Source organism: Anomaloglossus baeobatrachus, chromosome 4 (assembly GCF_048569485.1).
Source record: "Anomaloglossus baeobatrachus isolate aAnoBae1 chromosome 4, aAnoBae1.hap1, whole genome shotgun sequence".
Lineage (NCBI taxonomy): Eukaryota > Metazoa > Chordata > Amphibia > Anura > Aromobatidae > Anomaloglossus > Anomaloglossus baeobatrachus.
This window is the reverse complement of record NC_134356.1, coordinates 233200872-233217092: the sequence shown is the minus strand read 5'-3', so window position 1 is coordinate 233217092 and position 16221 is coordinate 233200872.

Genomic DNA, 16221 nt, shown 5'->3' with positions numbered 1-16221 from the left:
TACACCAGAGGGCGCTAGCACGCTATTATCATCGCCTCCTCCTCACAGTGTTACCAGGCTGTATACACCAGAGGGCGCTAGCATGCTATAATCATCACCTCCTTCTCACAGTGTTACCAGGCTGTATACACCAGAGGGCGATAGCACGATATAATCAGCGCCACCTCCTCCTCACAGTGTTACCAGGCTGTATACACTAGAGGGCGCTAGCACGCCATTATCATCGCCTCCTCCTCACAGTGTTACCAGGCTGTATACACCAGAGGGCGCTAGCATGCTATAATCAGCGCCACCTCCTCCTCACAGTGTTACCAGGCTGTATACACCAGAGGGCGCTAGCATGCTATAATCAGCGCCACCTCCTCCTCACAGTGTTACCAGGCTGTATACACCAGAGGGCGCTAGCACGCTATAATCATCGCCTCCTCACAGTGTTACCAGGCTGTGTACACCAGAGGGCGCTAGCACGCTATAATCAGCGCCACCTCCTCCTCACAGTGTTACCAGACTGTATACACCAGGGGGCGCTAGCACGCTATAATCATCGCCTCCTCACAGTGTTACCAGGCTGTGTACACCAGAGGGCGATAGCACGCTATAATCATCGCCTCCTCCTCACAGTGTTACCAGGCTGTATACACCAGAGGGTGCTAGCATGCTATAATCAGCGCCACCTCCTCACAGTGTTACCAGGCTGTATACACCAGAGGGCGATAGCATGCTATTATCATCGCCTCCTCCTCACTGTGTTACCAGGCTGTATACACCAGAGGGCGCTAGCACGCTATTATCATCGCCTCCTCCTCACAGTGTTACCAGGCTGTATACACCAGAGGGCGATAGCACGCTAATATCATCGCCTCCTCCTCACAGTGTTACCAGGCTGTATACACCAGAGGGCGCTAGCACGCTATTATCATCGCCTCCTCCTCACAGTGTTACCAGGCTGTATACACCAGAGGGCGCTAGCACGCTATTATCATCGCCTCCTCCTCACAGTGTTACCAGGCTGTATACACCAGAGGGCACTAGCACGCTATTATCATCGCCTCCTCCTCACTGTGTTACCAGGCTGTATACACCAGAGGGCGCTAGCACGCTATTATCATCGCCTCCTCCTCACTGTGTTACCAGACTGTATACACCAGAGGGCGCTAGCATGCTATAATCATCGCCTCCTCACAGTGTTACCAGGCTGTGTACACCAGAGGGCGCTAGCACGCTATAATCAGCGCCACCTCCTCCTCACAGTGTTACCAGACTGTATACACCAGAGGGCGCTAGCACGCTATAATCATCGCCTCCTCACAGTGTTACCAGGCTGTGTACACCAGAGGGAGCTAGCACTCTATAATCATTGCCTCCTCCTCACAGTGTTACCAGGCTGTATACACCAGAGGGCACTAGCATGCTATAATCATCGCCTCCTCCTCACAGTGTTACCAGGCTGTATACACCAGAGGGTGCTAGCATGCTATAATCAGCGCCACCTCCTCACAGTGTTACCAGGCTGTATACACCAGAGGGCGATAGCATGCTATTATCATCGCCTCCTCCTCACTGTGTTACCAGGCTGTATACACCAGAGGGCGCTAGCACGCTATTATCATCGCCTCCTCCTCACAGTGTTACCAGGCTGTATACACCAGAGGGCGATAGCACGCTAATATCATCGCCTCCTCCTCACAGTGTTACCAGGCTGTATACACCAGAGGGCGCTAGCACGCTATTATCATCGCCTCCTCCTCACTGTGTTACCAGGCTGTATACACCAGAGGGCGCTAGCACGCTATTATCATCGCTTCCTCCTCACTGTGTTACCAGGCTGTATACACCAGAGGGCGCTAGCACGCTATTATCATCGCCTCCTCCTCACTGTGTTACCAGGCTGTATACACCAGAGGGCGCTAGCACGCTATTATCATCGCCTCCTCCTCACAGTGTTACCAGGCTGTATACACCAGAGGGCGCTAGCACGCTATTATCATCGCCTCCTCCTCACTGTGTTACCAGGCTGTATACACCAGAGGGCGCTAGCACGCTATTATCATCGCCTCCTCCTCACAGTGTTACCAGGCTGTATACACCAGAGGGCGCTAGCACGCTATTATCATCGCCTCCTCCTCACTGTGTTACCAGGCTGTATACACCAGAGGGCGCTAGCACGCTATTATCATCGCCTCCTCCTCACAGTGTTACCAGGCTGTATACACCAGAGGGCGATAGCACGCTATTATCATTGCCTCCTCCTCACAGTGTTACCAGGCTGTATACACCAGAGGGCGATAGCACGCTATTATCATCGCCTCCTCCTCACTGTGTTACCAAGCTGTATACACCAGAGGGCGCTAGCACGCTATTATCATCGCCTCCTCCTCACTGTGTTACCAGGCTGTATACACCAGAGGGCGCTAGCACGCTATTATCATCGCCTCCTCCTCACTGTGTTACCAGGCTGTATACACCAGAGGGCGCTAGCACGCTATTATCATCGCCTCCTCCTCACAGTGTTACCAGGCTGTATACACCAGAGGGCGCTAGCACGCTATTATCATCGCCTCCTCCTCACTGTGTTACCAGGCTGTATACACCAGAGGGCGCTAGCACGCTATTTTCATCGCCTCCTCCTCACTGTGTTACCAGGCTGTATACACCAGAGGGCGCTAGCACGCTATTATCATCGCCTCCTCCTCAGTGTTACCAGGCTGTATACACCAGAGGGCACTAGCACGCTATTATCATCGCCTCCTCCTCAGTGTTACCAGGCTGCATACACCAAAGGGCGCTAGCACGCTATTATCATCGCCTCCTCCTCACAGTGTTACCAGGCTGTATACACCAGAGGGCGCTAGCACGCTATTATCATCGCCTCCTCCTCACTGTGTTACCAGGCTGTATACACCAGAGGGCGCTAGCACGCTATTATCATCGCCTCCTCCTCACTGTGTTACCAGGCTGTATTCACCAGAGGGCGCTAGCACGCTATTATCATCGCCTCCTCCTCACTGTGTTACCAGGCTGTATTCACCAGAGGGCGCTAGCACGCTATTATCATCGCCTCCTCCTCACAGTGTTACCAGGCTGTATACACCAGAGGGCGCTAGCACGCTATTATCATCGCCTCCTCCTCACTGTGTTACCAGGCTGTATACACCAGAGGGCGCTAGCACGCTATTATCATCGCCTCCTCCTCACTGTGTTACCAGGCTGTATTCACCAGAGGGCGCTAGCACGCTATTATCATCGCCTCCTCCTCACAGTGTTACCAGGCTGTATACACCAGAGGGCGCTAGCACGCTATTATCATCGCCTCCTCCTCACTGTGTTACCAGGCTGTATACACCAGAGGGCGCTAGCACGCTATTATCATCGCCTCCTCCTCACTGTGTTACCAGGCTGTATTCACCAGAGGGCGCTAGCACGCTATTATCATCGCCTCCTCCTCACTGTGTTACCAGGCTGTATTCACCAGAGGGCGCTAGCACGCTATTATCATCGCCTCCTCCTCACTGTGTTACCAGGCTGTATACACCAGAGGGCGCTAGCACGCTATTATCATCGCCTCCTCCTCACTGTGTTACCAGGCTGTATACACCAGAGGGCGCTAGCACGCTATTATCATCGCCTCCTCCTCACTGTGTTACCAGGCTGTATTCACCAGAGGGCGCTAGCACGCTATTATCATCGCCTCCTCCTCACAGTGTTACCAGGCTGTATACACCAGAGGGCGCTAGCACGCTATTATCATCGCCTCCTCCTCACTGTGTTACCAGGCTGTATACACCAGAGGGCGCTAGCACGCTATTATCATCGCCTCCTCCTCACTGTGTTACCAGGCTGTATACACCAGAGGGCGCTAGCACGCTATTATCATCGCCTCCTCCTCAGTGTTACCAGGCTGTATACACCAGAGGGCGCTAGCACGCTATTATCATCGCCTCCTCCTCAGTGTTACCAGGCTGCATACACCAGAGGGCGCTAGCACGCTATTATCATCGCCTCCTCCTCACTGTGTTACCAGGCTGTATACACCAGAGGGCGCTAGCACGCTATTATCATCGCCTCCTCCTCACTGTGTTACCAGGCTGTATACACCAGAGGGCGCTAGCACGCTATTATCATCGCCTCCTCCTCAGTGTTACCAGGCTGTATACACCAGAGGGCGCTAGCACACTATTATCATCGCCTCCTCCTCACTGTGTTACCAGGCTGTATACACCAGAGGGCGCTAGCACGCTATTATCATCGCCTCCTCCTCACTGTGTTACCAGGCTGTATACACCAGAGGGCGCTAGCACGCTATTATCATCGCCTCCTCCTCAGTGTTACCAGGCTGTATACACCAGAGGGCGCTAGCACGCTATTATCATCGCCTCCTCCTCAGTGTTACCAGGCTGCATACACCAGAGGGCGCTAGCACGCTATTATCATCGCCTCCTCCTCACTGTGTTACCAGGCTGTATACACCAGAGGGCGCTAGCACGCTATTATCATCGCCTCCTCCTCACTGTGTTACCAGGCTGTATACACCAGAGGGCGCTAGCACGCTATTATCATCGCCTCCTCCTCACTGTGTTACCAGGCTGTATACACCAGAGGGCGCTAGCACGCTATTATCATCGCCTCCTCCTCACAGTGTTACCAGGCTGTATACACCAGAGGGCGCTAGCACGCTATTATCATCGCCTCCTCCTCACTGTGTTACCAGGCTGTATACACCAGAGGGCGCTAGCACGCTATTATCATCGCCTCCTCCTCACTGTGTTACCAGGCTGTATACACCAGAGGGCGCTAGCACGCTATTATCATCGCCTCCTCCTCACTGTGTTACCAGGCTATATACACCAGAGGGCGCTAGCACGCTATTATCATCGCCTCCTCCTCAGTGTTACCAGGCTGCATACACCAGAGGGCGCTAGCACGCTATTATCATCGCCTCCTCCTCACTGTGTTACCAGGCTGTATACACCAGAGGGCGCTAGCACGCTATTATCATCGCCTCCTCCTCACTGTGTTACCAGGCTGTATACACCAGAGGGCGCTAGCACGCTATTATCATCGCCTCCTCCTCAGTGTTACCAGGCTGTATACACCAGAGGGCGCTAGCACGCTATTATCATCGCCTCCTCCTCAGTGTTACCAGGCTGCATACACCAGAGGGCGCTAGCACGCTATTATCATCGCCTCCTCCTCACTGTGTTACCAGGCTGCATACACCAGAGGGCGCTAGCACGCTATTATCATCGCCTCCTCCTCACTGTGTTACCAGGCTGTATACACCAGAGGGCGCTAGCACGCTATTATCATCGCCTCCTCCTCACAGTGTTACCAGGCTGTATACACCAGAGGGCGCTAGCACGCTATTATCATCGCCTCCTCCTCACTGTGTTACCAGGCTGTATACACCAGAGGGCGCTAGCACGCTATTATCATCGCCTCCTCCTCACAGTGTTACCAGGCTGTATACACCAGAGGGCGATAGCACGCTATTATCATTGCCTCCTCCTCACAGTGTTACCAGGCTGTATACACCAGAGGGCGATAGCACGCTATTATCATCGCCTCCTCCTCACTGTGTTACCAAGCTGTATACACCAGAGGGCGCTAGCACGCTATTATCATCGCCTCCTCCTCACTGTGTTACCAGGCTGTATACACCAGAGGGCGCTAGCACGCTATTATCATCGCCTCCTCCTCACTGTGTTACCAGGCTGTATACACCAGAGGGCGCTAGCACGCTATTATCATCGCCTCCTCCTCACAGTGTTACCAGGCTGTATACACCAGAGGGCGCTAGCACGCTATTATCATCGCCTCCTCCTCACTGTGTTACCAGGCTGTATACACCAGAGGGCGCTAGCACGCTATTTTCATCGCCTCCTCCTCACTGTGTTACCAGGCTGTATACACCAGAGGGCGCTAGCACGCTATTATCATCGCCTCCTCCTCAGTGTTACCAGGCTGTATACACCAGAGGGCACTAGCACGCTATTATCATCGCCTCCTCCTCAGTGTTACCAGGCTGCATACACCAAAGGGCGCTAGCACGCTATTATCATCGCCTCCTCCTCACAGTGTTACCAGGCTGTATACACCAGAGGGCGCTAGCACGCTATTATCATCGCCTCCTCCTCACTGTGTTACCAGGCTGTATACACCAGAGGGCGCTAGCACGCTATTATCATCGCCTCCTCCTCACTGTGTTACCAGGCTGTATACACCAGAGGGCGCTAGCACGCTATTATCATCGCCTCCTCCTCACAGTGTTACCAGGCTGTATACACCAGAGGGCGCTAGCACACTATTATCATCGCCTCCTCCTCACTGTGTTACCAGGCTGTATACACCAGAGGGCGCTAGCACGCTATTATCATCGCCTCCTCCTCACTGTGTTACCAGGCTGTATACACCAGAGGGCGCTAGCACGCTATTATCATCGCCTCCTCCTCAGTGTTACCAGGCTGCATACACCAGAGGGCGCTAGCACGCTATTATCATCGCCTCCTCCTCACTGTGTTACCAGGCTGTATACACCAGAGGGCGCTAGCACGCTATTATCATCGCCTCCTCCTCACTGTGTTACCAGGCTGTATACACCAGAGGGCGCTAGCACGCTATTATCATCGCCTCCTCCTCACTGTGTTACCAGGCTGTATACACCAGAGGGCGCTAGCACGCTATTATCATCGTCTCCTCCTCACAGTGTTACCAGGCTGTATACACCAGAGGGCGCTAGCACGCTATTATCATCGCCTCCTCCTCACTGTGTTACCAGGCTGTATACACCAGAGGGCGCTAGCACGCTATTATCATCGCCTCCTCCTCACTGTGTTACCAGGCTGTATACACCAGAGGGCGCTAGCACGCTATTATCATCGCCTCCTCCTCACTGTGTTACCAGGCTATATACACCAGAGGGCGCTAGCACGCTATTATCATCGCCTCCTCCTCAGTGTTACCAGGCTGCATACACCAGAGGGCGCTAGCACGCTATTATCATCGCCTCCTCCTCACTGTGTTACCAGGCTGTATACACCAGAGGGCGCTAGCACGCTATTATCATCGCCTCCTCCTCACTGTGTTACCAGGCTGTATACACCAGAGGGCGCTAGCACGCTATTATCATCGCCTCCTCCTCAGTGTTACCAGGCTGTATACACCAGAGGGCGCTAGCACGCTATTATCATCGCCTCTCCTCAGTGTTACCAGGCTGCATACACCAGAGGGCGCTAGCACGCTATTATCATCGCCTCCTCCTCACTGTGTTACCAGGCTGCATACACCAGAGGGCGCTAGCACGCTATTATCATCGCCTCCTCCTCACTGTGTTACCAGGCTGTATACACCAGAGGGCGCTAGCACGCTATTATCATCGCCTCCTCCTCACAGTGTTACCAGGCTGTATACACCAGAGGGCGCTAGCACGCTATTATCATCGCCTCCTCCTCACTGTGTTACCAGGCTGTATACACCAGAGGGCGCTAGCACGCTATTATCATCGCCTCCTCCTCACAGTGTTACCAGGCTGTATACACCAGAGGGCGATAGCACGCTATTATCATTGCCTCCTCCTCACAGTGTTACCAGGCTGTATACACCAGAGGGCGATAGCACGCTATTATCATCGCCTCCTCCTCACTGTGTTACCAAGCTGTATACACCAGAGGGCGCTAGCACGCTATTATCATCGCCTCCTCCTCACTGTGTTACCAGGCTGTATACACCAGAGGGCGCTAGCACGCTATTATCATCGCCTCCTCCTCACTGTGTTACCAGGCTGTATACACCAGAGGGCGCTAGCACGCTATTATCATCGCCTCCTCCTCACAGTGTTACCAGGCTGTATACACCAGAGGGCGCTAGCACGCTATTATCATCGCCTCCTCCTCACTGTGTTACCAGGCTGTATACACCAGAGGGCGCTAGCACGCTATTTTCATCGCCTCCTCCTCACTGTGTTACCAGGCTGTATACACCAGAGGGCGCTAGCACGCTATTATCATCGCCTCCTCCTCAGTGTTACCAGGCTGTATACACCAGAGGGCACTAGCACGCTATTATCATCGCCTCCTCCTCAGTGTTACCAGGCTGCATACACCAAAGGGCGCTAGCACGCTATTATCATCGCCTCCTCCTCACAGTGTTACCAGGCTGTATACACCAGAGGGCGCTAGCACGCTATTATCATCGCCTCCTCCTCACTGTGTTACCAGGCTGTATACACCAGAGGGCGCTAGCACGCTATTATCATCGCCTCCTCCTCACTGTGTTACCAGGCTGTATACACCAGAGGGCGCTAGCACGCTATTATCATCGCCTCCTCCTCACAGTGTTACCAGGCTGTATACACCAGAGGGCGCTAGCACGCTATTATCATCGCCTCCTCCTCACTGTGTTACCAGGCTGTATACACCAGAGGGCGCTAGCACGCTATTATCATCGCCTCCTCCTCATTGTGTTACCAGGCTGTATACACCAGAGGGCGCTAGCACGCTATTATCATCGCCTCCTCCTCAGTGTTACCAGGCTGTATACACCAGAGGGCGCTAGCACGCTATTATCATCGCCTCCTCCTCAGTGTTACCAGGCTGCATACACCAGAGGGCGCTAGCACGCTATTATCATCGCCTCCTCCTCACTGTGTTACCAGGCTGTATACACCAGAGGGCGCTAGCACGCTATTATCATCGCCTCCTCCTCACTGTGTTACCAGGCTGTATACACCAGAGGGCGCTAGCACGCTATTATCATCGCCTCCTCCTCAGTGTTACCAGGCTGTATACACCAGAGGGCGCTAGCACACTATTATCATCGCCTCCTCCTCACTGTGTTACCAGGCTGTATACACCAGAGGGCGCTAGCACGCTATTATCATCGCCTCCTCCTCACTGTGTTACCAGGCTGTATACACCAGAGGGCGCTAGCACGCTATTATCATCGCCTCCTCCTCAGTGTTACCAGGCTGCATACACCAGAGGGCGCTAGCACGCTATTATCATCGCCTCCTCCTCACTGTGTTACCAGGCTGTATACACCAGAGGGCGCTAGCACGCTATTATCATCGCCTCCTCCTCACTGTGTTACCAGGCTGTATACACCAGAGGGCGCTAGCACGCTATTATCATCGCCTCCTCCTCAGTGTTACCAGGCTGTATACACCAGAGGGCGCTAGCACACTATTATCATCGCCTCCTCCTCACTGTGTTACCAGGCTGTATACACCAGAGGGCGCTAGCACGCTATTATCATCGCCTCCTCCTCACTGTGTTACCAGGCTGTATACACCAGAGGGCGCTAGCACGCTATTATCATCGCCTCCTCCTCAGTGTTACCAGGCTGCATACACCAGAGGGCGCTAGCACGCTATTATCATCGCCTCCTCCTCACTGTGTTACCAGGCTGTATACACCAGAGGGCGATAGCACGCTATTATCATCGCCTCCTCCTCACTGTGTTACCAGGCTGTATACACCAGAGGGCGCTAGCACGCTATTATCATCGCCTCCTCCTCACAGTGTTACCAGGCTGTATACACCAGAGGGCGCTAGCACGCTATTATCATCGCCTCCTCCTCACTGTGTTACCAGGCTGTATACACCAGAGGGCGCTAGCACGCTATTATCATCGCCTCCTCCTCACTGTGTTACCAGGCTGTATACACCAGAGGGCGCTAGCACGCTATTATCATCGCCTCCTCCTCACTGTGTTACCAGGCTATATACACCAGAGGGCGCTAGCACGCTATTATCATCGCCTCCTCCTCAGTGTTACCAGGCTGCATACACCAGAGGGCGCTAGCACGCTATTATCATCGCCTCCTCCTCACTGTGTTACCAGGCTGTATACACCAGAGGGCGCTAGCACGCTATTATCATCGCCTCCTCCTCACTGTGTTACCAGGCTGTATACACCAGAGGGCGCTAGCACGCTATTATCATCGCCTCCTCCTCAGTGTTACCAGGCTGTATACACCAGAGGGCGCTAGCACGCTATTATCATCGCCTCCTCCTCAGTGTTACCAGGCTGCATACACCAGAGGGCGCTAGCACGCTATTATCATCGCCTCCTCCTCACTGTGTTACCAGGCTGCATACACCAGAGGGCGCTAGCACGCTATTATCATCGCCTCCTCCTCACTGTGTTACCAGGCTGTATACACCAGAGGGCGCTAGCACGCTATTATCATCGCCTCCTCCTCAGTGTTACCAGGCTGCATACAGCAGAGGGCGCTAGCACGCTATTATCATCGCCTCCTCCTCACTGTGTTACCAGGCTGTATACACCAGAGGGCGCTAGCACGCTATTATCATCGCCTCCTCCTCACTGTTACCAGGCTGTATACACCAGAGGGCGCTAGCACGCTATTATCATCGCCTCCTCCTCAGTGTTACCAGGCTGTATACACCAGAGGGCGCTAGCACGCTATTATCATCGCCTCCTCCTCACTGTGTTACCAGGCTGTATACACCAGAGGGCGCTAGCACGCTATTATCATCGCCTCCTCCTCACTGTGTTACCAGGCTGTATACACCAGAGGGCGCTAGCACGCTATTATCATCGCCTCCTCCTCAGTGTTACCAGGCTGTATACACCAGAGGGCGCTAGCACGCTATTATCATCGCCTCCTCCTCAGTGTTACCAGGCTGCATACACCAGAGGGCGCTAGCACGCTATTATCATCGCCTCCTCCTCACTGTGTTACCAGGCTGTATACACCAGAGGGCGATAGCACGCTATTATCATCGCCTCCTCCTCACTGTGTTACCAGGCTGTATACACCAGAGGGCGCTAGCACGCTATTATCATCGCCTCCTCCTCACAGTGTTACCAGGCTGTATACACCAGAGGGCGCTAGCACGCTATTATCATCGCCTCCTCCTCACTGTGTTACCAGGCTGTATACACCAGAGGGCGCTAGCACGCTATTATCATCGCCTCCTCCTCACTGTGTTACCAGGCTGTATACACCAGAGGGCGCTAGCACGCTATTATCATCGCCTCCTCCTCAGTGTTACCAGGCTGTATACACCAGAGGGCGCTAGCACGCTATTATCATCGCCTCCTCCTCAGTGTTACCAGGCTGCATACACCAGAGGGCGCTAGCACGCTATTATCATCGCCTCCTCCTCACTGTGTTACCAGGCTGTATACACCAGAGGGCGCTAGCACGCTATTATCATCGCCTCCTCCTCACTGTGTTACCAGGCTGTATACACCAGAGGGCGCTAGCACGCTATTATCATCGCCTCCTCCTCAGTGTTACCAGGCTGTATACACCAGAGGGCGCTAGCACGCTATTATCATCGCCTCCTCCTCACTGTGTTACCAGGCTGTATACACCAGAGGGCGCTAGCACGCTATTATCATCGCCTCCTCCTCAGTGTTACCAGGCTGTATACACCAGAGGGCGCTAGCACGCTATTATCATCGCCTCCTCCTCAGTGTTACCAGGCTGCATACACCAGAGGGCGCTAGCACGCTATTATCATCGCCTCCTCCTCACTGTGTTACCAGGCTGTATACACCAGAGGGCGCTAGCACGCTATTATCATCGCCTCCTCCTTAGTGTTACCAGGCTGTATACACCAGAGGGCGCTAGCACGCTATTATCATCGCCTCCTCCTCAGTGTTACCAGGCTGCATACACCAGAGGGCGCTAGCACGCTATTATCATCGCCTCCTCCTCACTGTGTTACCATGCTGTATACACCAGAGGGCGCTAGCACGCTATTATCATCGCCTCCTCCTCAGTGTTACCAGGCTGTATACACCAGAGGGCGCTAGCACGCTATTATCATCGCCTCCTCCTCAGTGTTACCAGGCTGCATACACCAGAGGGCGCTAGCACGCTATTATCATCGCCTCCTCCTCACTGTGTTACCAGGCTGTATACACCAGAGGGCGCTAGCACGCTATTATCATCGCCTCCTCCTCAGTGTTACCAGGCTGTATACACCAGAGGGCGCTAGCACGCTATTATCATCGCCTCCTCCTCAGTGTTACCAGGCTGCATACACCAGAGGGCGCTAGCACGCTATTATCATCGCCTCCTCCTCACTGTGTTACCAGGCTGTATACACCAGAGGGCGCTAGCACGCTATTATCATCGCCTCCTCCTCACTGTGTTACCAGGCTGTATACACCAGAGGGCGCTAGCACGCTATTATCATCGCCTCCTCCTCAGTGTTACCAGGCTGCATACACCAGAGGGCGCTAGCACGCTATTATCATCGCCTCCTCCTTACTGTGTTACCAGGCTGTATACACCAGAGGGCGCTAGCACGCTATTATCATCGCCTCCTCCTCAGTGTTACCAGGCTGCATACACAGAGGGCGCTAGCACGCTATTATCATCGCCTCCTCCTCAGTGTTACCAGGCTGTATACACCAGAGGGCGATAGCATGCTATTATCATCGCCTCTTCCTCACTGTGTTACCAGGCTGTATACACCAGAGGGCGCTAGCACGCTATTATCATCGCCTCCTCCTCACTGTGTTACCAGGCTGTATACACCAGAGGGCGCTAGCACGCTATTATCATCGCCTCCTCCTCAGTGTTACCAGGCTGTATACACCAGAGGGCGCTAGCACACTATTATCATCGCCTCCTCCTCACTGTGTTACCAGGCTGTATACACCAGAGGGCGCTAGCACGCTATTATCATCGCCTCCTCCTCACTGTGTTACCAGGCTGTATACACCAGAGGGCGCTAGCACGCTATTATCATCGCCTCCTCCTCAGTGTTACCAGGCTGTATACACCAGAGGGCGCTAGCACGCTATTATCATCGCCTCCTCCTCAGTGTTACCAGGCTGCATACACCAGAGGGCGCTAGCACGCTATTATCATCGCCTCCTCCTCACTGTGTTACCAGGCTGTATACACCAGAGGGCGCTAGCACGCTATTATCATCGCCTCCTCCTCACTGTGTTACCAGGCTGTATACACCAGAGGGCGCTAGCACGCTATTATCATCGCCTCCTCCTCACTGTGTTACCAGGCTGTATACACCAGAGGGCGCTAGCACGCTATTATCATCGCCTCCTCCTCACTGTGTTACCAGGCTGTATACACCAGAGGGCGCTAGCACGCTATTATCATCGCCTCCTCCTCACTGTGTTACCAGGCTGTATACACCAGAGGGCGCTAGCACGCTATTATCATCGCCTCCTCCTCAGTGTTACCAGGCTGTATACACCAGAGGGCGCTAGCACGCTATTATCATCGCCTCCTCCTCAGTGTTACCAGGCTGCATACACCAGAGGGCGCTAGCACGCTATTATCATCGCCTCCTCCTCACTGTGTTACCAGGCTGTATACACCAGAGGGCGCTAGCACGCTATTATCATCGCCTCCTCCTCACTGTGTTACCAGGCTGTATACACCAGAGGGCGCTAGCACGCTATTATCATCGCCTCCTCCTCACTGTGTTACCAGGCTGTATACACCAGAGGGCGCTAGCACGCTATTATCATCGCCTCCTCCTCACAGTGTTACCAGGCTGTATACACCAGAGGGCGCTAGCACGCTATTATCATCGCCTCCTCCTCACTGTGTTACCAGGCTGTATACACCAGAGGGCGCTAGCACGCTATTATCATCGCCTCCTCCTCACTGTGTTACCAGGCTGTATACACCAGAGGGCGCTAGCACGCTATTATCATCGCCTCCTCCTCACTGTGTTACCAGGCTATATACACCAGAGGGCGCTAGCACGCTATTATCATCGCCTCCTCCTCAGTGTTACCAGGCTGCATACACCAGAGGGCGCTAGCACGCTATTATCATCGCCTCCTCCTCACTGTGTTACCAGGCTGTATACACCAGAGGGCGCTAGCACGCTATTATCATCGCCTCCTCCTCACTGTGTTACCAGGCTGTATACACCAGAGGGCGCTAGCACGCTATTATCATCGCCGCCTCCTCAGTGTTACCAGGCTGTATACACCAGAGGGCGCTAGCACGCTATTATCATCGCCTCCTCCTCAGTGTTACCAGGCTGCATACACCAGAGGGCGCTAGCACGCTATTATCATCGCCTCCTCCTCACTGTGTTACCAGGCTGCATACACCAGAGGGCGCTAGCACGCTATTATCATCGCCTCCTCCTCACTGTGTTACCAGGCTGTATACACCAGAGGGCGCTAGCACGCTATTATCATCGCCTCCTCCTCAGTGTTACCAGGCTGCATACAGCAGAGGGCGCTAGCACGCTATTATCATCGCCTCCTCCTCACTGTGTTACCAGGCTGTATACACCAGAGGGCGCTAGCACGCTATTATCATCGCCTCCTCCTCACTGTGTTACCAGGCTGTATACACCAGAGGGCGCTAGCACGCTATTATCATCGCCTCCTCCTCAGTGTTACCAGGCTGTATACACCAGAGGGCGCTAGCACGCTATTATCATCGCCTCCTCCTCACTGTGTTACCAGGCTGTATACACCAGAGGGCGCTAGCACGCTATTATCATCGCCTCCTCCTCACTGTGTTACCAGGCTGTATACACCAGAGGGCGCTAGCACGCTATTATCATCGCCTCCTCCTCAGTGTTACCAGGCTGTATACACCAGAGGGCGCTAGCACGCTATTATCATCGCCTCCTCCTCAGTGTTACCAGGCTGCATACACCAGAGGGCGCTAGCACGCTATTATCATCGCCTCCTCCTCACTGTGTTACCAGGCTGTATACACCAGAGGGCGCTAGCACGCTATTATCATCGCCTCCTCCTCACTGTGTTACCAGGCTGTATACACCAGAGGGCGCTAGCACGCTATTATCATCGCCTCCTCCTCACAGTGTTACCAGGCTGTATACACCAGAGGGCGCTAGCACGCTATTATCATCGCCTCCTCCTCACTGTGTTACCAGGCTGTATACACCAGAGGGCGCTAGCACGCTATTATCATCGCCTCCTCCTCACTGTGTTACCAGGCTGTATACACCAGAGGGCGCTAGCACGCTATTATCATCGCCTCCTCCTCAGTGTTACCAGGCTGTATACACCAGAGGGCGCTAGCACGCTATTATCATCGCCTCCTCCTCAGTGTTACCAGGCTGCATACACCAGAGGGCGCTAGCACGCTATTATCATCGCCTCCTCCTCACTGTGTTACCAGGCTGTATACACCAGAGGGCGCTAGCACGCTATTATCATCGCCTCCTCCTCACTGTGTTACCAGGCTGTATACACCAGAGGGCGCTAGCACGCTATTATCATCGCCTCCTCCTCAGTGTTACCAGGCTGTATACACCAGAGGGCGCTAGCACGCTATTATCATCGCCTCCTCCTCACTGTGTTACCAGGCTGTATACACCAGAGGGCGCTAGCACGCTATTATCATCGCCTCCTCCTCAGTGTTACCAGGCTGTATACACCAGAGGGCGCTAGCACGCTATTATCATCGCCTCCTCCTCAGTGTTACCAGGCTGCATACACCAGAGGGCGCTAGCACGCTATTATCATCGCCTCCTCCTCACTGTGTTACCAGGCTGTATACACCAGAGGGCGCTAGCACGCTATTATCATCGCCTCCTCCTTCAGTGTTACCAGGCTGTATACACCAGAGGGCGCTAGCACGCTATTATCATCGCCTCCTCCTCAGTGTTACCAGGCTGCATACACCAGAGGGCGCTAGCACGCTATTATCATCGCCTCCTCCTCACTGTGTTACCAGGCTGTATACACCAGAGGGCGCTAGCACGCTATTATCATCGCCTCCTCCTCAGTGTTACCAGGCTGTATACACCAGAGGGCGCTAGCACGCTATTATCATCGCCTCCTCCTCAGTGTTACCAGGCTGCATACACCAGAGGGCGCTAGCACGCTATTATCATCGCCTCCTCCTCACTGTGTTACCAGGCTGTATACACCAGAGGGCGCTAGCACGCTATTATCATCGCCTCCTCCTCAGTGTTACCAGGCTGTATACACCAGAGGGCGCTAGCACGCTATTATCATCGCCTCCTCCTCAGTGTTACCAGGCTGCATACACCAGAGGGCGCTAGCACGCTATTATCATTGCCTCCTCCTCACTGTGTTACCAGGCTGTATACACCAGAGGGCGCTAGCACGCTATTATCATCGCCTCCTCCTCACTGTGTTACCAGGCTGTATACACCAGAGGGCGCTAGCACGCTATTATCATCGCCTCCTCCTCAGTGTTACCAGGCTGCATACACCAGAGGGCGCTAGCACGCTATTATCATCGCCTCCTCC